Below are 22,425 nucleotides of genomic sequence, written 5' to 3'. Positions count from 1 at the left end.
GAGCAGAGACAGAAGTCTGGGGGGAAGACCTGCAGGCTTGCCTTGAAGCTCCAATCAAGAGGGAGGAGGAGAAGACAGTAACCTCAGAGTCATATGCAAGAGTGGAAAAACCTGACAGTTATCAGCACAATTCTATCAGCTTGAATATGACATGTCTGTGCCAAACATCCATAAGAACCACATATGCAACCATGCTGAAGATATTTTACAAAACGCCAGCAGATTGATTAATGAAGGTTCATTTTATATACTAATCAAACATGTTTATACAATGAAACCACTGCCAAGATCCTTAAGTGCCACTTTTCACTCCAGTCCATAAATAGAAATTAAGCTAAAAACAACCAGTCTAGAATCATCGTCTGTGTGAAGACACAAAAACCAGTACACATACACACTGATGTGTAAAGGAGACTTCAAAGACTTTTAAATGGAACACATTACAAGACTAGAACAAGACCATTTACATACCAGTGTCAATCTAATTGTTAAAGACAGGGTGGAAAATAGTCAAGTGAAAAAGAATTAATTCAAGAATGGAAAATTAATAATTGTAATAAACATATATATATATATATACATATATATATATATATATATATATATTTTTTTTTTTTTTTTTTTTTTAAATCATGCAGCATGGTGGCACAGCAATTAGTGTTTCTGTCACACAGCTCCATGATCCTGTGGTTGTTGGTTTGAGTCTGTGAGGAGTTGTGTGTTCTCCCTGTGTTCGTATGGGTTTCCTCCCACAGTCCAAAAACACATGTTGATAGGTGGATTGACTACTCAAATGTGCCCCTAGGTATGGGTGTGTGTCACCCTGCGAAGGACTGGTGCCCCCTTCAGGTTGTGTTCCCACTTTGTGCCCAGTGATTCCGGGTAGGCTCTGGACCCACCGCAACCCTGAATTGGACACACTTTTCATTGATTGATTTGCAGAGGGATGTAAGTTGCTTTATTAAGTGTGAAAACGGCCTCTTCCTACAATACATTACAACATTGTCATCTACTGACAGGTTCCTGCTTTAGCTTGAAACAGACTCGACTGGTCCAATCGTCAGATTCTATTTGGACTATATATTGAAGTGACATCACTGGTCTTAGCCCCATTTCCAGCTATGCTGGGTTCTTTAAAGACATCTGGAACTACTACAGTTTCACTGTGAAAGTGACTGGAATGGACTCATTCCTAGTATTGTAGTATTAGAATTGTTGACCATCAAATCTGCCTGTAATGAAACAGTATTTAGTCATTTCTAAAGCATGTTCCTGCCATTCAATTGTTTTACAACTCCAAAAGGGAGGGAGACCATTACCAGCTTTTTTTAATGCATCAGATCCAGCTGATACCACTGCCTGAAAACTAAGGTCATATTGAACTTGGCCTAAGGCTCTTAATTAAAACCACATCCAGAGTTTACGAGAGAACTTAGCTGAGTGAGGCAGCAGGAGCAATCTGTTCAAGTATACCCACGATATGAAACCCCATTCATTTTTCTGCTTCACCATATAAAACATCTGCCCATCACAAAGAGAGACAACAACTATTTATGAGTGCTCTCTTGACACTTCAACCTTTGCCCCAAGAAACTTTTTCAGACTTGGGGAATGTCTACAATCCTGTATGACCCCTTACTGCACAACATTTAGCAAATATCAAACATGGTAAGTTTACATGTTGAAGAGAACATGCGAGGTATGGGATATTTCCATATTTCTTAAAAGACCCTTGCAAGTAAACCCCTACAAATGTTTGGGTGTGGCTGTCCAGGTAAGCTTGTGCTGCAGGCAATTAGCAGAGTGCAGGGACTAATTGCACATACATAGATCAACACATACTGAATGAAAATTTACATTTAAACCACATTTAAGACATCAGGTATTTTTCTTTACAATATACTTCCAAAAGTGTCATTGTGTTGAACAGAAGTGAGTTTTAGGTGTTTAATTGATGATCAGATGGGGACTTCCTCCTGCTGGTTGCCGAACTTGACTCTTCATCTTTTCCCTTTCAGAATGCACTCTGTGTTATGACTTGAATGCATTTAAGGCCAGACAAAGAATATCAAATGACAATTTGACTTGGAGTTTCATAAAGACACCTTCATGTGCACCATTGCAATCTCATGTCGTCAGTTTAGGTAAAAAACTGTAGTTCATATGAGAACCTTTAGAATGGTTATGTCCATTCCCCTTGTCAGGTATGTTGTTTTAGAGAAATATTTAACATATTTATTCAGTGGCAATATTTCAGTGAAAAAGCATTCAATTTAATCAATTTAAATGTGGATTTTTTTAGCCTTTGCAGTTTTATCAGTAGAATTTCAGCCTTAATGAGAGTATATTTATCTGGAATAATCCTCATGTCTAGTGAAAGGAATGAAGCCAATAGAAATGTGTGTGTGTGTGTGTGTGTATATATATATATATATATTTAGTTCAATGCCAATATTGGATATTGTATAGTTCCATTGTTATATTATTTATCAGAGTGCTAAAAGAATCTATGCATAGTATAAAGCAACTTCACCAATTGAGCTTCTGCCGTTAAGTGAATATGTTGCATGCACCGATATGCCACCGGTACATATTCATTTTTATACTTTTCGGAATTCAAATTGAAGGCTTGGCCTGCACACTCTCTCCCACCTCAGACAGTACATCATCACTGTAAAGCTAACGAAAGAGCAGGGACAAACAATGTTTTTACACTCTTCAGAGTAACGAACATGAACACAGAGAGGGCATGGTGAATGAAGAGGATGTGCTCTTCAACTGGAAGATTGGATGATGATGCAGTCAGACAGGCACTCATTCAGCGCAGAGTGAAAGACTTAATTGAAGGTCTTTCAGGAGAATCTGGCTGACAGGTCAGACACAGAAATGGAATGGAGATTGGTGCCAAAAGCAGTCTCAGAAGCACAAATGCTTTTTTTTCTCTTTTTCTTGGCAAGGGTGCAAAGAAAGAACTGCGACTAAACAAAACCTCATGTCTTCCTGCACAACAACTGCAATGCACACCTTGGAAGTTAACGCCATTAACTGGGACTAATCGTACATTTTAAAGGTGGCCTTTGTACAAGGAGTCTGTATACAGAGGAATGCTACATGATTTACTTCACAACACTGGGGGCAATGTAACATACATGCTCCTAATGCCCGCTATCCCCCATTTTCCATCTTCACCTCACCCTGTTGCAGCGTGTCATAGCCCTCCAGCCGTACTGCACTGTCTCACCACCCTGAAAGGAAGATGATGCCTTTGCTTTTCTTGGCCTGGTGCCTTGCTTTATCAGATCGGCCCTGGCGGATACAAAGGAGGAAGCTCAACATCCATCCACCGTCCATCAGTTAGGGCCCATGTCTCAGATTTCAGTGTGCTGAAGCCCATGGTGACCAACCACAGAGCAGATCAAAAGGCAGACCAGCTATCCATATATTGCCAGTAATCCTTTACAGCAGGGATCATCAACACCAGTCCTGCCTGTAGAGTCACTGATCCACACAGGTTAACCTGCATTTGCTCCAACACAACTAACTCTTTAAGAGTTTTGTTAATATCCAATGTAGAATAACATACAAGACAAATTCACAGCAGTATTTTTCTAGAACTGGAACATAAATGCAGTGCCCCATATCCTCAATCTCAATCAAAAAAAAAAAAAAAAAAAAAAAAAAAAAAGACTGAAGATCCGTTTTGCAACAGAAATGAACAAACAAAAGCTCCAAACTCTGATAAATCACAGAAAACTAAATCAGATGCTGAAAAAATATTCTGACTAAATATTGCATAAATGAAGATTTCTGAACAGCATTGTGGCACAAGAAAAGGCTAAATATTCCATTACCTGTAGTGACCCTACTGTAGAAACAATGTAAACGAAGCTAAGCTTTCTTAGGCTGTGAAATATTTGGATTAATGTTACTGCCATATTTACCTTTCCATAAACCTACAGAATATAAAGAACTATTGAGTTACTTAAATGAAATATAAACACATTCCAATGTACACCTGACTACACACTTCCTACCCATAAGTACACAAAGGCATGAACGACGAGCCCAAATGTCCGTCTCTTAGAATTTCTCCAACTCAGTGATGACTTAAAGAACGGAAGCAAGAAAAACCTTCCTAAAGAAAACATCTGGCAGGTCTGAATTTGGAAAGGGTTCACTTTGCTTCTCAGGGAGACGTCATTCTGAGCCATTGTTCCTGGGTAGGTCCTTTGAACTTGCAAACTATGGCAGGAAATGGTGTCTTTGAAAGTCTTGCAACTGTTTCAACAACCAAATGACCAATCACACTCAGAGAAACTTAGGAACAGAGCTCCATTTGCATCCCATACTAAGAGATAGAGGGTGTGGAATGCAATAATAGGTCTCCATAAATTAAGGCAGTTACCACTATTCACACGAAAGCAGAAACTGACCTGCTCCTTGACCCAGGAGGAATACGAAGGTCAAGGGCCTCTGAGAAGAAAAGCTGTATTTCTCCGTGGTGCAGAGGAACAGACATTTTACCTCTCCAACACTTCTCCTCCAATGTCAATAGATTGAAAGCTGCTGAAGAGGCATTAGACACTTTTTTTTCCAATAAAGATTTTCCTTTTCAATTGGATATGACGGCATTCAGGAAGATGTTTTGAATATTAGGATTCAAAAGTCTGGAATAGTTTGGCTTTCTCTTACCTTGGCAAATCAGTGTTTTGCAGATAAATCTTTGTCCCCTAAATAAATGAATAACCTAGATTTAATAGCTTTTTGAGGGGTACTGTGGTAAAGGTTGGTCTCCTACAGAGTTCTCCATGTGTATTATTTGTTCCTAATCTGCAGGTCTACTCCTTCTGCGAATCTAAGAAGAAAGGTCATGAAGTTTTCATCTACGCTTACTGTCACTTAGAAAGTATGAAGGAAGAGAATATATGAGAGAGAGAGAGAGAGAGAGAGATCAGAGGTAATTACAGTCACCCAACCGTGCACATAATCTTCTTACAGCCGCACTGAAGGACGCTGCAGGAAGAAAAACAAAAACAAGAACAATATCTGACTTATGTAATATGCACGCGAGGGTACAGAAGTAATCCTCTGTAATCACTGGAATTCTGTATATAACCCATCGAGGCACACAAATCACAGAGGCATGAGAATCTAAATGTCAGGTGTAGGGGCGCTGCTGGACCAGTGCCCCTACTGCTGGACCGGCATGGGGCAAACAGGAGCAGTCTGGTGACAAGCAGGGCCTCTGAAAATAAATGATGCTAAATGAGGCCATTGTCTGGTCCAAGTGAACCACACCAGTCAGAGAATAGGACATTCAAACGGTTACACAGGCCCATTGTTATGGCTCGTTTGGGCAGGGCTCTATCTCACGAGGCCTGGCAGACTCTAAAAGGCCCTCTGCCTCCCGTAGTGGTGCATTACCATGTTACGAGCTCTCACAAGCTCCAGACCCAAAGAGCTCCTTATCTCCTTCTGGAAGAAGTCAAGCATTGTCTTGGAGCAAAATAAACAAAAACTGCAGTTGTGTCCCTTACACTTCCAGAGCATAGAGGAGTTAACCCCACAGGAACATCATCCCTCAGTCATTCAATACAGAGCTGGAACTGAAGGAGAAATGGAGATTAGACTGCTAGGAGACATCCTTTGCTGTGAGGAAGCATCTCATGACTATCCATGCGTTCCACTCAAATCCCACTTCCTGGCTTTTTTCCAGAAGAGTATAGTCAATGGGAAAGGGGGGGAAATGTGTGCAAGAAAAGTACTGATCGCTCTCAGAAAAACTATCACTGTGACAGTCCCCTCAATGGTACATATTCAGCGCATTTAATTAGGTTACAAAATTGTACAATATTCAATGTTAATTATAGATTTAGTTTGTGTTTATGTCATACGCACCATTTCATCTCCAAGACTTATATATGTCTGTTTTACACAGTTATATAATGAAAGATTACAAATATGCACCTCCGCTCCTAGAGAAGAGAATGTAATGTTCCTTTAGTGACAATAATGCACCTCTACTATACATTTTTTCTGACAGCGATGAGCAACAAAGGTAAATCTCTCAAATGTCAAAGCAATTCAGTTCCATTACTATTCAGTGTGAAACTTCAATAACTTTTTGAAAGTTTGTGGAACTCAGAATATCTTGACATTTTTAAAATACTGATTTTAAGTAAGGGAGGCACGGTGGCGCAGCAGGTAGTGTTGCAGTCACACAGCTCCAGGGACCTGGAGGTTGTGGGTACATTTCCCGCTCCGGGTGACTGTCTGTGATGAGTTGGTGTGTTCTCCCCGTGTCCGCTTGGGTTTCCTCCGGGTGCTCCGGTTTCCATCCACAGTCCAAAAACACACGTTGGTAGGTGGATTGGCGACTCAAAAGTGTCCGTAGGTGCGAGTGTGTGAGTGAGTCTGTGTTGCCCTGTGAAGGACTGGTGCCCCCCTCCAGGGTGTATTCCTGCCTTGCGCCCAATGATTCCAGGTAGGCTCTGGACCCAACGCGACCCTGAATTGGATAAGCGTGAATGAATGAATGAATGAATGAATGAATGAATGAATGAATGATTTTAAGTAAAAAATTATTGACTTCAGATTTTGAAATGGGTTCATGCTCTAAGCTTAGTACTTCATATATATTAACCATCTCCAATTCATCAAAAAAAATGTCATTATTGTGAGATTCTAAGCCAATATATGAATATAATATACAATTTCTAGCTCAATATTATGACATACTGCTGCCAGAACCAGGCAGAGGAGAAAACACTAAATTAATAAAAAAAATTAAAAACTACAAGAATGCAAAGAAAATATCAATGATTGATAGAAAGTGGGCAACATGAGAATATAAAGTGCAAAAGGTGAGAGAATCAGAGAAAGAGAAACACAAAAAAGAGCCTAGAGCATGCGAGGTGGTACATATTGCCCTGAATATGTTCAAACAACATACTGCCCGCTACTGCAGACGCAATATGCACCACCTCGCATGCTCCAGGCTCTTTTTGTGTTTCTCTTTCTAAGATTCTCTCACCTCTTGCATTCTGCATTCTCAGTGCTGTATAAGTTCAGATAACATACTGTCCAGGCCCTGGCCTTGCTTGCTGCAGGGATCATACTACGCTGCCCATCATCACCACCCCCAGCACAGGCAGTGGTGTGTGCTCAGGCACTGGACCATGATGGCGGTGTCGGTTTGTCCCAGCTGTCCCCCCAACCACCCCTTCACCAGCGGAAACAATTACCACTCCCAGCGGCGTCTCGCCTTTCTCCTCTCAACTCATTTACAAACATGAGCTACTGAAGCGGCGACAGCTCTGCGCAAGTCAGTGCAACTCAACACCTGACTAATTAAACCACCCCATAAAAACCACACCCCCACACAGTCGCTCTTAAACAGTGTCCACAACTCCTCACCTGCGGCCACACATGGCACAGTTCAGTGTGGGGGAGTATGTAATGAGCTTAAACAAATGAGCATGAGACACAAGTGCACACTACACATTGCCAAAATATCTGTCTTTGTTTAAAAGTAATTTTCATTAGGGTTGCAGTTTTATTTATTTATTTATAACCATTATTTTTGGGAAACAAGAGGATATGGTGGTCTCTGTCTTTTGCACAGTACTGCACATCCACCCACACAGTGGCTCAGGATAATCTGTAAGTTACTCACTACTGTACTAACAACACATTGCCAAAACCCTAATCTCCCTGTTATCAGGCTTACAGACGTAGATTAATGAAGCCAGAGACAACTCCTCCTGCCAATGGTTAACAACCCTTCCTACTGCTTCAATGGGATAACTGTTGTTTCCTAGAAGAGACAATGTAAACAAGCTACACATAATTAAACTATACAATGGTGGGGGGTACTGAGCTCCATCTGTTAACCAAACTCTGTGTGTCAAGAACTTGAATTACTGCTAATTTCCTACCGAGAGCCAAACACTGGGAACGCTCTTTATTCTAAAGGGTCTATTTAATTACACACAGCAAGAGGTGTAGCCAGCCCCATATAATGAAATGCCTTTAGTAAAGTATATCATCCAAGCTGAATCCATTTCTTCAATTACCAGAGTAGCCACTGTGTGATTAGTGAAAGCATTTTATGAAGAGTAAGGAAAATGCTGACTTCAGTGCCTGCACCAGCAGTGATGAAACGAGTCAATGAAGCAATTACCGTTGCTGGGCTCTAAAATCCATGATCGAAGACTTCACTGGACTCTTGTCTACTCAAACTCATTGAGTGGAGTTCAAAAGGAGGTCATTTAAGTAGTCACGCCCATTTACAATACATACATGTGCACATTCTATGGTCAAAAAGCTCCATATGTTTATTTTTAGATCAATCACTGGTTGCATTTTTGGAAAATTGCATTGCAAATGTTGTCATACCCTAGAGTCAACAGTGTATATAATTTATTGTTTGCACAATATCTACATTCAGATTTAGGGGATTTGGAACTCATTTCATCACTCTTTTATATGGGTCATGTGCTGATTACATGGGTGTGAGCTGATTACATTTTTAGCAAAAGGGGCAGTTGCCCTGTGTTCTGCAGGTTTTGGTCATGATGCCAAAGGTGGACTGACGTGAAAAATTCAGCACATTACAAAAATCCACTTGCTTTTTTGTCCATGACTAATCAGCTTGATGGAAACTGCCTCAAAACACTTAAACAATAAATAAGAATGGTGAGAATGAAAGAATATACTCATTTTATAATTCAATATGTAAAGAGAGTCACTTTTAAGGCAGCACATACTTCTCATAGAACAACTCAATGCAGCACGTAAAAACCAGAACTGCAGTTTCAGGGTGAGGGATAAATGAATTAATAAAATTTGACCATCACTGACAATTATAAGTAAACTGAAACAGGGTTTTGCACAGGCATCCCCATTCCTCCACGCACATGTTATCACAGTCTTCCTCTTACTAATTAGAGGACTCCTCCTCTCAGCTCAGGGAGTGGGAGATCTGAGCATGCTTCAGTGTAAGGAATGCCTCCTCCTCACAAACACAGACTCTGGCAGATAAGGCCTTAGGGAAAAGGGGAGGGGGTGTCTGCTGGCACAAGCTAATGCACTGGTACAGGCTCCCACTAGTACTGTTTTGAGTAAGTGTTGGCTGGACCACCATGCTGGATGCTGCGTATCAGTGATGTGCTCCACCTTTGAGCACGCTATGGAAAATCCGATTTCACTCAAGTAAGCAGCTAGAACACAATGTGTGGCCAAGCAATTTGGAAGCCGTGGAAATTGCATGAATGTGAAGTATGTAGAAGAAGCCCTGTAAGATTGTTGCTCCACAGTGATGTTAGTCAATACAAGGTTCCTCCCACATGGCACAGTGGGAAAACCTCATTGTGAAAACATTATTTATCAGGATTTAATTATTCTGAAGAGTTGCTGCAAAGACAGTGAAAGATTATTCAAAATTAATTATGCCTTTGAAACTCTACATATCCTATTTTCTGTACAGGAAGTGTCCAAAGTGTGCTGAACATGGTCCAAATCCTGTTTCAAACTTTGTATTAATCACTACTGGCAGTTAGCAACAATGGACAGTCATTCCTGTGCCCCAGTCAGTCAGTCAGAACCACACAGGCAGTTCGTTCATTACAGTGATGGAGTGATTCACCGCCAAATGGGAACGGAAGGAAATTTTTTTCCACTCATTCTACCACAATATTAACACACAACTCTGTATTAACCAAGCCCTGCCAGACCCTTTGTCCTGCCTCTGAGTATTGCAGTCCACTCAGTGTTGGGTTTTGCTCCGTACAGTTCCGCCTCTTTTTGGGCAGTTTCAACATGGTGGGATATCGCCAGTTACCACTGTCATAGACTCTCACAAATCTTTTTTTTTTTTCTTTTGAGCTGCAGAGCCTTCAGTTCATTGTCGTTGGATTTCAGGAGGGCAGAATACACAACATGAGACATGTTCCAAATTCCCCCTCCCATATTCACTACAGTGTCCACTATGTAGGGAAATATATAGTGAAAATGGCACTGATCAAATTCAGGCACAACCCTGTACGGATAATTGCAGCATCCTGAGCGTGTAGAGAGCAATCTGGTCAGATTGGCTACTGTAAACTTTAGAATACTTTTTACTATTTATTCTCCTGCACCTAAAATAAAATGTAATCTGAAGACTGAAGAGTGAAAAATATATACAACTGTATATGAGTAATGATAAAGCAAATTTATTTGACAGTGTTTTTGATGATGACCAGGGTTTATTGTTCAATTGAATTTAGTGGTTACTGATGGTATTTCTACATGAGGTGACCACAGAAATAAAACTCTTTAATGTTAGATCACAGTGTCAAGTTAGTTTCCTGATTAATGTACAATACAATGTAATCACACCCCCCACCCCCCCAACACACACACACTTTAAAAATTGTGTAATAGTGAACTCTGTGGCTACTTGCATAATGTATCTTATTTATTTGTCTTAAACTAATGGTTTAAGAAAAGGATTTATGGTTCTAATATGTACATTTACATTTTCCAGCTGCCCAAAATCTAAACATAGGATCTAATTGTATAATTTTTTTTTTTTTTTTTGGTTTACACTTGAGCATTCCCTACAAAGATTTTAAACAGGTCACTTAATGTAAAGAAAAAAAACTTTTTGAAAATTACCACTGGCCCCTAAACCATGAAAAAAAAAATACCACGAAGCTATTGCAGTTATTAGTGCAATTAAAATATGGGCAAGTATAAATACTACATTGGCTTGAAGGCTTAACTCACTTTTCACAGAAATGTTGAATGTTCTGTTACAGACGCGGTATGAACAACAGCAAAACTATGTTTCACAATTCAATCTCAGGCATGTGAAGACTCATGCCTTGAAAACAAAGAGAGACCACCACAAAAGACATCACTCTCCCTGCCATCTTTCTAAGCCATCAGGGATTAGCTCCTTGTTCTATATAACCGAAGGGGATGACAGCTGGCTAAAGAAAGTAAACTAATAACACCCTGCAGAAAGCATGTCTACTAACACCAAGCTCACAGGCTGTTTTTCATTTTGGATCCCTGCCCAATATATATATATATATATATTTAAAATGTCTTCTGACATCCCTCTATAATAAAAATAATGTGATGTGTAGAAACAAGATATTTAATGTCTGAGACTGAACTAGGTGTATTAATATCTTAATCAATCATTCCCACTTCTTACGTCTTAATTGTGTTATGAGTGGAGGGGCCCGGAACAGAGTGCTGCAAAGAAGCTCACAGATTTTCTGTTGCACTGGTGTTGCACAGGAACCAGGAGTCAGGATGTATCCAATGTAAATGCAGACATTTTCTTTACTTTTCTAATCAACTACTGAACCTTCACCTGTACTGTATATAATCTTAAAAAGTGTATATTTACGGTTTAGTTACGCAGACATTTCGAAAAATGCAGAATTCTCCTTTAAGTCTTCTGGTGGTACATTTCAAGTGGCAGTTCATTAACTGATACCTGCACTTTCTACCGTAGGAGAAATTAAAAATCGACAGGAGCGGGTGTTTCTTCGCCGTGAGTTGTAAGAATTCATCGGGGGAGTGTGTTTGAACTCTGTTCATTTTGTGTGAAAGACGGGTCTATGGGAAGGCTACAGTTTCACTGCTTGTTTAAAATTAATGTTTTCCAACGAGCCAAGCTTACTACACGTCCTAACGGCAAAAACCGGGAGAAACCATTATCACCAGGCGCTGATGCTCCGTTGGCAAACACAGCAGTGTTAACGTTACTGAGAGTGATACTGCCCGCACTCATTCATCTAATCTCGCTACAATCATACTAACGCTCACACACTCACAGGGTTAACGCCATACACTCTCCGCAGGTACACGCGGGCCCTTACCTCCGTGGTTGCGTCATTTTCCCTCAGGTTGGAGCAGTGTTTTCGGTAGATGTGGAAATCCTGCCGGTTTATCTCAGCATTGAACGAAGTCGAATGAAAGTTGACATCATCCCCTTTAACAACGCCGGAACCTGGTGCGCATGTGCACACAGTGGTGCGTTGTGGGTAATGTAGTCGCTTGGCAAGTCGGATAGTCAATATGTGACTGATTGATTTCTAAAATATGAAATCTAAAAAGACGTCTTTTACAGTTAAAAAGGGTCTTAATCCCATACCCCGAACAATACATAGTGTAATATACATGGTTATTTTTTTAGTATAGAGTGCCAAAACTAATATATTTCATCCATCCTAATTCAACAAATATCAACGCCAGCCATGGCCCAACAAGGCTTTCTGGAATTGCTATGACATGTTCAATAGGAAAATTAAAAGCTATAGCCATCTAGACAAGTGGCACACTGAAGTGTTGAATGAGGAGTTGAATTGTGGTTGTGTTTTTTTTTTTTTTCATAGTAGGGGGCCATTTTGAACATGCCACAGGTTACAATACCAAATCAGGGCTAACCCTCACAGAATCTTTAGAGATTGTACTACAGCATGTACAGTTAGAAAAAAAGCCTAAATATGAGTCTATCAGAGCAATCTAGGCAATTTCAATATGGTTGAAAAGAAGTGCTACTGGACAGAACAAAAATAGAAACTGAATGGATTATGATATGCAGAGGTAAGGAAACCAGTCTAGAACAGGGTATAACACTGTGGTAGAATGTGGTAGAATTTCATCCCTTTCTCTTGATTGCCCTGACAAACCCCCATGCTCAGAGCTCCATTTGGGACAGGGATTGTAAGGTGCTGGATGGACCTGGACTTGGAGATTTTTTATAGCACCATATTACTACTATTTCTGATTCTGTCACACTTAATTTCCTAAAGAGCTACTTTTTAGCATTCTTAAAGCGAACATAAATTAATGTGTGGGGAAACACCCACAAGACTTGTATTTTTTGTGACAAACTTGTGTTTGTCACATCATTTTCTAATCTTCACTTTTTTAAGAAGAGCAAATTAGGTGCTGAGAGTTAGGAAAGGTCAGAGAGTCGGTTGGATTGCTATATTGTTACTTGTTGAGGTAAAGTTCTCTTGTTTTGCAGGCGGTTTTGTAGCAATGAGATTAGCTTTGTTCAGTGGGAGTAACCTTGTTCAGCCTTCTTCTCCATATTGAATTAGGGAGAGAAGAACATTAATCTGGAACCATACCATGATGTGATGCCTTTCTGGCCTTAATGGGACTCAGTGGATGCTCAGTGGGGCCTGGTACTCTACAACCAAATCCCAGAAATTTCCATTTATGTTTGCTATAAAAAAGGCTGTAGTATAAGTAATGTGACACTAAGAACTTCTCTGACAGTTCCCAGATATACAGGCATTCTGCAGTCCGGTGCATCCTGTTTCCACTTACCCTGGAGAGGCTGAGTGTAATAAGAGGGTCCATGGAGGTCTGCCTCATGGATGACACTATGATATGACTACAAAGTGTATGTGTTTAACCCCTCATAGAAAGAAGAAGCTAGAATTTGATTCCGTGATTCCACTGGTAATGCAAGAATTTGACATTTGTTTAATCTGTTGAAGACAGTAATTTAAATTATTATTAATCAAACATTGAAGTGTCTGGTACAAAGTCACAGAGGAAATGATTAAACTTCAGAGTTTTCTGTTTGTTCTATGTTTAACTGAAGATTAAACTCACATTTTATTTGTTTATTGATTTATCTTCATTGGGCACAAGGCAGAAACACATCCTGGACTGGTTACAAGTTCATCACAGTGTATCAAATGCACTCACACCTATGGATAATATCACACAGTCAATCCACCTACCTGCGTTTTTGTTTTTGGACCGTGCGAGGAAACTGGAGCCCCAGAGGAAACCCATGCAGACAAAGGGAGAACACATCAAACTCCTTACAGACACTGACCGAAAACAAGGGTCCAACACAGGACCCGAGGACCCTGGAGTTTGTGGTGGCGACACTACCTCTAACGCCAGCAAAACAGCTGGTTAAGTTTGTTCTTCATTTTGTTGGTACTAAACATTCACTGTGATGTTTACATCACTGCAGAGATTTCTACAGCTATAGTTCAGTTTCAAACAATAATTTATATAAAGAAGCAGACAGCATAATCTACAGGCTTCAGGTTTGTACTTTGTCTCAACCTGGAAGCTGTATTTTTACTCAAACTTCACATTCCCAAGAGGAAAAGTTAAAGTATTCCATCGATATCATGGTACAGAACGTTCATGAATTAGATTAGACTAGCCAGAAAATGTTAGAAATTCACTGAATGAAAAAATACGTTCACTAATTGGAGGACTCTGGCTGGTTTATTGTGGCTCATCAGCACGGCCTGTGACAAATTTCTGCGACTCTAGCATTAAGGATCTCCATAGTTACAAAATAAAATAAGTGCCAAACACAAGATTTGCACTGAAGGGATGCACAGAAGTCTCGACAAACATTCCACAGCAAGCATTGCAGCCACTAATGGCTGACAAGAGATTACTCCATTCTTATTGTAGTACATCTTTTGTCTGTGTGCTTTTATTCATGTCCAGCATTTGGACAAATGTCATTATATTTAGAGTGTATTTTAATTTAAAGATCATGAAACTAAAAAAAAAATTAGCAGAGCATTTGTAAGCGAGCGTGCTTTTGCATATGCAGGTGTACTGGCCTCTGTAATACATTAGCCTAAGCTCACATTTGGCCTCATGTCTGCAGTGAAAGGGGTGAGATGGGGCTGGATTTACAATTTGTGTGGAAAGGAGAGGTTATGTTACTTTCAAACAGCTGTTTATTATATGTGCAGTTTGTTGGTTTTCTGGGTCTTCGTTGGAGGAATCTGGGCGCATGCGTTCACCAGCATGTGCTTCTAGTGCTCTGCTAACCTGTTAATTTCAACCAAAAGGGTTGTTTTGAAGAGTTGGGACCAATAAACTTTTTTCACAGTTGTAGGTGCAGGACATTTCCACAACAATCTTCTCTCATCAGCTCAGACAAACTGTTAAGCAGCTGTGTTTTCCTCCTTCAGCAGTGGAATTTAATAACCAGTGCAGGGATGAGGCCTACCTGCATTTAAACGGACCTGCAGGTTCCCCTGAGGCTGCTAGAGACTGTAAGTGTTTCCACACCTGTCATCCACTCTCAGGGCAGCCTCCTCATATATATATATATATATATATATATATGAGGAGACATAATGTCTATGGAAAATAGGGGTGTCTAATGGTGGGCTGGTTTAGACATTGCCCACCCAGAGGAATCTGCCCCTACCATGAAATTACATGAAAAATTCTGTCATCCTTACTCTGTGTCTTATGGGCATCCTCCCCCCACACCCCCATTCTCAAAACATTTTGGCTATGTCCACCCAAATATGACAATGAAGTAAGGCCTCTGTGGCACTGATTCAAAGAAATTATATTGATCATTTTTTGTGGGTCCCTTCAAGAATGTAGATACTGGAAAAAACAGATTATTCTGAAAAACATTCAAGCAGTGGCACCTCCAGAATTTTGGGATATTTTTTTGCTGTTGTTGCCAAAGCAAGTTTATGCCAACAAAGCTTGTGTTGTAGAATGCAGCATTGTTTGTTTGCCACTGATGCGGTTAGCCTGTGGCCTCACATCTGTAGGCATAATCGCTCGACCGAACACATCTGCACAACAGATCACCTGCCTGCCTCAAAGATCAAAGGCCAACATAAGACTCCATCAGCAATTGTCAGCACTTCTCAGCAGCATGAACAAGGCTTAAAGAAACAGGTGCTGCTTTACATACAATGCAAAATTCATTCATTCGTTGACTAACCATTTTAGAGGCACAGTAGGTCCACAGCCTAAAACCCTACCCAGACTCACACCCCAGATGGGGCACCAGACCATCACATGGCATCAAACACCCACACATTCAGACATATAGACACTCTGTAATTACTCTGTAAATACAGGCAGAAGTGTCAAATTCACTTCAATTCAATTCAACTTTGTGTAATATTATTTATTTTGTGTAACATCTACTTATCCCGGGGTGGTGCAGCAGGTAGTGTTGCAGTCACACAGCTCCAGGGGCCTGGAGGTTGTGTGTTCAATTCCCGCTCCGGGTAACTGTCTGTGAGGAGTTGATGTGTTCTCCCCGTGTCCGCGTGGGTTTCCTCTGGGAGCTCCAGTTTCCTCCCACAGTTCAAAAACACACGTTGGTAGGTGGATTGGCGACTCAAAAAGTGTCCGGGTGTGTTTGTGTTGCCCTGTGAAGGACTGGCGCCCCCTCCTAGCTGTATTCCCGCCTTGCGCCCAATGATTCCAGGTAGGCTCTGGACCCACCGTGACCCTGAACTGGATAAGCGGTTACAGACAATGAAAAAAATGTATTTAGCCCTACACTGAATAATAATATTATATTATTTGTGTTCAGTTTGATCAAAGATGAATACTAAATTTTTTATCACAAACCTCAGTTTGTTCTATTTGTTGAAAAAGTTGTCTGGCTTGTCAGTCCTGATCTCTAAAACACCAGCTCTTTTGCCATAATAATCCCCAGTAGAGTAAACAGTGAAAGAGCCTAGTGGATACCATATACTGCACTGTATCACCATCTGAAGCTCAGTTGCAGACCAGCATGTGTTGTATTTACAGTGTTCTATCTGCTCACGCCAGAAAAAACACGAGTTTTGAGTGTGAACTGAAAGTGCTTCCAAAATCCAAGCTCAGGGGTACACAACATTTCCAAAAAATCCCTTCTAATTAATGATTTCATTTATATTAAAGTCCACCCATTGCTCACAGAGAGGTTTCAGTTGCACATACAGCTTAAGATGTTTTATAGGAAAGTGTTGTCAGTAAATTAAACTTATTGTCAGCAGGACACTCCAAAGCAGTCTGGAGCAGCCACACGTCTGATGTTACCACATCCAATGAAAAGTGTCAGGAAGAATGTTATAACCACCTCCAGAGGAGCAAAGGAACAGTGTTCTATGGAGTGATGAAGCAAAGAATCAGAGTGTTGTGTGTAATCCAGAACTAATCATCCAACGTTTTGTACCAGACCTCGATAATTCTCTGTGGCGTAACACCATCCAATCCTCACTGCAAAGCCAAAGATGAAAATGTGAACGGCAGTACAAATTCAAAGCAGTGGAGAGAGCTATCTGTCTCCTCTCTCTTCTCTCCAGACGTGAAGCTCAACCAGGTTGCCAAGTAGAGGCAAACTGAACCTACATGAACAAGCAAGAGACGAGTTTAGAAACTCGTGTGCAACAATCAACCCATTTACACTGAAAACTGTTCATCATTTCACTAAAACATCTACCTATGCTAGAGAAAGGCAAAAAAGCGATTGAGTGGCTGCCATTTTCCCTGAATTTATAAGCATTTACTGTCTAAAACCATCTTAAATATTTCGACTAGCAAAAGGCGCTGTTACTTGTCAGTTTTCCCTTCCATCGTATATTTCATTGTAGGAGGCAGGTCTTTGCTTCTTAATCACAATTTTCAAGCATATTCAAATATTTAGTTTTAGCTTCTTATACGAATTCTCTGTTCTAACTTAAGAGCTAAAGATAGCATTAGCATTTGAATCTCTTTTTAAGCAATTGTTATTCTACTTTATTCGTTTAAAACACACAATCCAATTACATATCATGTCACTAAAACATGTGAAAGGCAAAAACAAGAAGTGCCAACCCCTTCAAGCGTTTACAAGGCTTTACTGTCACTGGCATTTTAGCTCGGGTAAATCTAACATTATCTCTGTTCACTTGGTCAGTTCATGGCTGAAGAACGCTATGTTTGTGTCAGCATTTCTGTGTACATGCAAGATTTCTGACCAAAACTCTGCTCTGGACTGGGCACTTATCAAGGAGAATATACTCAGTACTGCTCTCAGTGATGCCAGTGCTTCACTTTAGCCTGTTTCTATAACCCTGGACATTTTTAATTGATAATTATAATAATTACATATTACACCACATAGTTTGTCACTGGAAGAAAAAAAATGAAGTGGTCTTATGTGGTGTAAAGCTGTGTAACAAGTGATAATAAGTGATGTAATCATTAGCAGATTTCTGGTTATAAAAAAAAAAGCGCATTAATGGACATACGTATTAAGCACATTCGTGTCCATCTACTGTAAAGACTGAAGAAAGGTCTGAAGACTGGTCACTGATTGGTAAACTGTGCCTTTTTGTCCTCCGCAGCTCGGGTTCATCCCGTGACATTATCACATGGTGTTCTGGCCTGACTGGTCATGCGAGGAATATGAGTGTGATGTCTCATGGGGATTTGGAGATATTAAAATGTTTGAACCCTTAGGCTTTGACCTAACCAAGAATCAGAGTATCGTTGATGTTGGAAAAACCTTGTATCGCAAAAAGAAAAGAAATCTGGACAGTGTAAACACAAAGGAGGAAAACACCTAGGACGAGGACAAATTACACACACCCACTCACTGACACCTATGGTGGACACTGCTGCACAACCAATATACCTACCAGCTTTGTTTTTTTTTAATGATTTATTTTTAATAAGAATGGAAACCCACAGAGATACAGGGAGAACACATCAAACACCTCATAGACGGAACCCTGGAGTTGTGTGGAAGTGACACTACCTGCAGTGCCAGTGTGAGCCCCTACTAAAGGAGTATAGCCCTAACTAAATCTCTTACGCCTGAAGACCATAAAATCCTCACACAAATATTCCAAAATCTGGTGTAAAGCATTCACAGAAGAGCAGGGGCGGTTACAGCAGCAAAGTAGGGACAAATTACCTGTTAATAGCCTTCATTACAGTAGAAATGTTTACTGTATGCACTTCTCCTTCCTGCTTTAAATGAAGGATAGACATGATGTCTCTACTTTGCAGTAAAACGGCTACAGAAGCCTATTCACTGCCACTGTCTCTTAAAGATAAGCTAATTAAGAAGTTAGTCTGGTTCTCATTGTGCTGCAGGGCCTTCAACAAACAGAGTTTCACACGCAAAAAAACAGACAAGAGCACGCTGTCTGATTAGCAACATGGCTTTATGTCCAAGAATTTTCTGCTTGTGTATGCTGTCCATTTACCTCACTTCTTCATGGAATCTCAGCCAGTACGGCTTTATGCATTTGCTGACAAACACTCAGCAGAGACTACAGCTGTACAGTGATGTCCAGTGTTGTGTATCTGCGTAGCTGCAGAACACACCACCAAACGAAGAATGATGACCTGGAATTGGAAAATCACCCTTATAATGCTTCAGTCCATTACTGCTGAGCTTTGCCTTATGATGGGAAAATCATATTGATTCCAGCAGTAGAAATTGAAGAGCACTTACAGCTGAAATGGCGCCGATTCAAGCACAGGACGCACAGATCCAAGTTTAACTCATGCTGCTTCATGTTTTATTGAGGTAACATGGACATTTATAAAAGGAAAGCATTTTGGTTGGCAGGTGGAGCTACACGATACGGCCAAGAGTTAGTAAACACCTGCTCATCCAACATTTCTCCAGAAAGGTAGTTTGTTCCCTGTTGCTGTGGTGATAGGCTCTAGTCTCTAGGAGTTTTATATGAGATTTATATCAAGTTAAACATTTCTATGCGAATGTGATGGCATCTGCCCATTAGAAGTGTCACAAACACTTTATAAGATCTGGAAAGTTCCCTATACAGCCTTATCCTTCAACTTTAATAATGATGTCCTTAAGTAACATTTACCTAATGTCCTGGATGCAGTCACATAGCAGTTTGTAAATTTTTGAATGTGTGACTTCACTTACAGGGTAACGGTGTGTTGGGTGAGTACATACAGACCAAAGAAATGCTAATTTTTAAAAGCATATTTTTATTTCTAAATGGCGTGTTCTAAACTTTTTAACATTTCTAATGCTTAATGATATATGCGACTCATTCTGACCCCATTTCAACAAAAAAAAGTTACAAAATAGTTGTTACATTGACCTGTTTTTACAGATTTACAACAAGGAATGTGGAAAAAAAGTGTTTGCTATTGTTTCTTTGGTCTGTTTTATATTTCTCAAAATTTATGGCTTTATGTTGGATTGAGTCTGGGCTTTTATAGGTTAATTAGGTCAGAAATTGATGATGCTCCTTCACTTCAGAGAACACAGTTCCACTGCTCCACAACCTAGTTTTGGGGGCTTTATACCCCTCTTACTGACAATAGGCATTGAACATGGTGACCCTAGGTTTAACAACATGAAATCACTCGTTATAAAGTGTCTCTACAATTGATTTTGTGACAAAAGAGATGAGTGTCATTTTAGGCAACAATTAATAAGATCTTCCCTGTGTTCCCCACATTTGAAGTCTTATGGCCAGATGGACAAACGGATTAGAGAGTGGGACAGCTGGGTCTGACCAAACAGTTTCTTCACACTGTGTGGATTTTGAGGCATATTACACATGACTTTCTGCTCCACATCATTAAATGTACTTGAGATTCCCCTGATCATGAGAAGGGGAAAATGCTACCAACATCTCAGACTGACGTTTGGAAGTAAGGAGAAATAGTTCTTCAGAAGTCTATCTGAAAACAGAATAAAAACTAGGGTGACCAGACGTCCTCTTTAACCGGGACAGGTCCTCTTTTTGGGACCTAAAAAAGGTCCGGGATTTTGCTGCTTGCAGGCTATCCCCCATCCCATTTCTTGCTATAGGCCCTAAATCCTTTATTTGAAGTGTTCACTTTAATGTTGTTGTTGAAAGGTGAGCAGAAGGCGTGAGGGTTGAAGTGTTCAAGGGGTCAGAGGGTTGAGAGCTGAATTGGAACATGCTCGCAGCGCTGTAGGATCTCCGTCGACCGCGGTGAGCAGCTGAGTTTTACTGGAGCCTCAAACAGAAATGTGTTGAGGTAATATTTATCATAGTCTATTCTTTATGTTTGAAGAACGTTTCTGTGATACAGCCTTTTGTTTTCTACTATATATTTAACAAACAGAAAGTCATCTCATCTGTCCCTATAACGACATGAATACACAGAGAAGGTTATCGACCAATAACGGTAGCTCTACAGTCAGACCGTCCAATCAGAAGATTTTAGGCTACTTCACCACGCCCCCTTCTCACTCAAGCGAACCAATCGGAGTAGAGGAGGGCGGGATTCGTTCGTGAACGAAACGCTTCTCGAAGTTCTACGTAAGCTCTAGAAAAACAAAATCCCGGACGTCAGTGAAATTCCGCCCGACATTTTTTAAGTCTAAAAAAGAGGACATGTCCGGGTAAAAGAGGACGTCTGGTCACCCTACTTTAACTTTACACGAATACTGACAAAATCTCCATATTATTAAAGCCATAACACTAGAGCGTTAAACGAGTAAAAGTAAACGAGGCTGTGAATTAGTTACAGCACTGTGTTATCAGTCGGACCCTGTACATGTAAGTCAGTAATAAACGTTGCCAGTGATGCCCTGTTCCTTTATGTGTAGATTACTTGGTTGATAAAATGCTATGGTGATTGCTTTTACAAATATTCAAAAACTTCATATGTTATCTTCTGGTAAACAAGTTGGTTTAATTTGATCTCAACATAGTACTTCAGTTTTATAGCTTTGTATATACAGAAAATAATAGGCTTTCCAGGATCATACACACACTGTCAGCAACTGACATGGTAAAATATTTTAATAGTTTGTTATTATTGTTTAATTTGAATCTGTCCATAAAAGCATGTGTTTGTCTGCCCCAAGTATCCTCTTATTTTGAAAAACTAAAATATGGTCACCCTAATCTTCTTCTTCTGGCTGCTCCCTCCCATCAGGGGTCGCCACAGTGGATCAGCTGCGATCCGCACCATCACTCTGGCAACGTTTTTATGTCAAATGTCCTTCTTAACACAACCCTTCCTATTTATCCATGCTTTGAGACCAGCACTACAAGGCAATGCATTTCAGTGGCTATGTACACACACTCCTATGGACAATCTTCTGAGTCTTCAGTTCAACTACCAAATTGTGTTTATGGACCATGGGAGGAAACCAGAGCACCCAGAGGAAACCAGAGCACCCAGAGGAAACCCACGTGGACACAGGGAGAACACATGACCACCCTGATAAAAACAGTAAAATAAAATGATATTTTGTGTTGTGGGATATTTTCTGTGAAATATGGTTTCTGAATTCTGACATTCCTCATGTCAGTGAGCACCTTTCATCTTATGCTTTTCCTTAATCCTCCTGCCTCTATGTTAACTATTAATGCAGCAGTGAGTTTACTCTGTCTCCTCCTCTCATGTTGTCTCTTCATACAGTGGATGTGAATGGTCAGCTGCTTAATACCCATTCACTCAGCTTCATCACAGCTCAACTTCCCCGTCTAGCAAAGCAGTTACCTTACCCTTTATCACACAAGCTGTCTTTTATCCGCAGCTTCCTGTCAGGATGAAAGCTAGGCTGAAAGCCTGACTGTGTGATGGCTACACACTGAAGCCTTTAATGGCTTTCAGCCTAGGGCCCATGTACCAGAGTGTGGAACCCCAGTAAGGGGG

The 22,425-nt window shown here is 40.4% G+C and overlaps 1 protein-coding gene across 2 annotated transcripts in view; it reads right to left on the bottom strand.

Moving 5' to 3' along the window:
- daam1b (dishevelled associated activator of morphogenesis 1b) overlaps nucleotides 1-12,013 on the bottom strand; it is an 84,530-nt gene extending 72,517 nt beyond the window's left edge. For both annotated transcript variants that reach the window (XM_066676028.1, XM_066676030.1), the window contains exon 1: nucleotides 11,880-12,013. The gene's annotated coding sequence lies outside the window, so the exon portion shown is untranslated. The remainder of the gene's footprint in view (nucleotides 1-11,879) is intronic.
- Between the last annotated feature and the right edge of the window lie 10,412 nt (nucleotides 12,014-22,425).

This window comes from Hoplias malabaricus, chromosome 7, assembly GCF_029633855.1.
Source record: "Hoplias malabaricus isolate fHopMal1 chromosome 7, fHopMal1.hap1, whole genome shotgun sequence".
In the NCBI taxonomy this organism is placed as follows: domain Eukaryota; kingdom Metazoa; phylum Chordata; class Actinopteri; order Characiformes; family Erythrinidae; genus Hoplias; species Hoplias malabaricus.
This window is presented reverse-complemented; position numbering and strand designations above follow the sequence as displayed.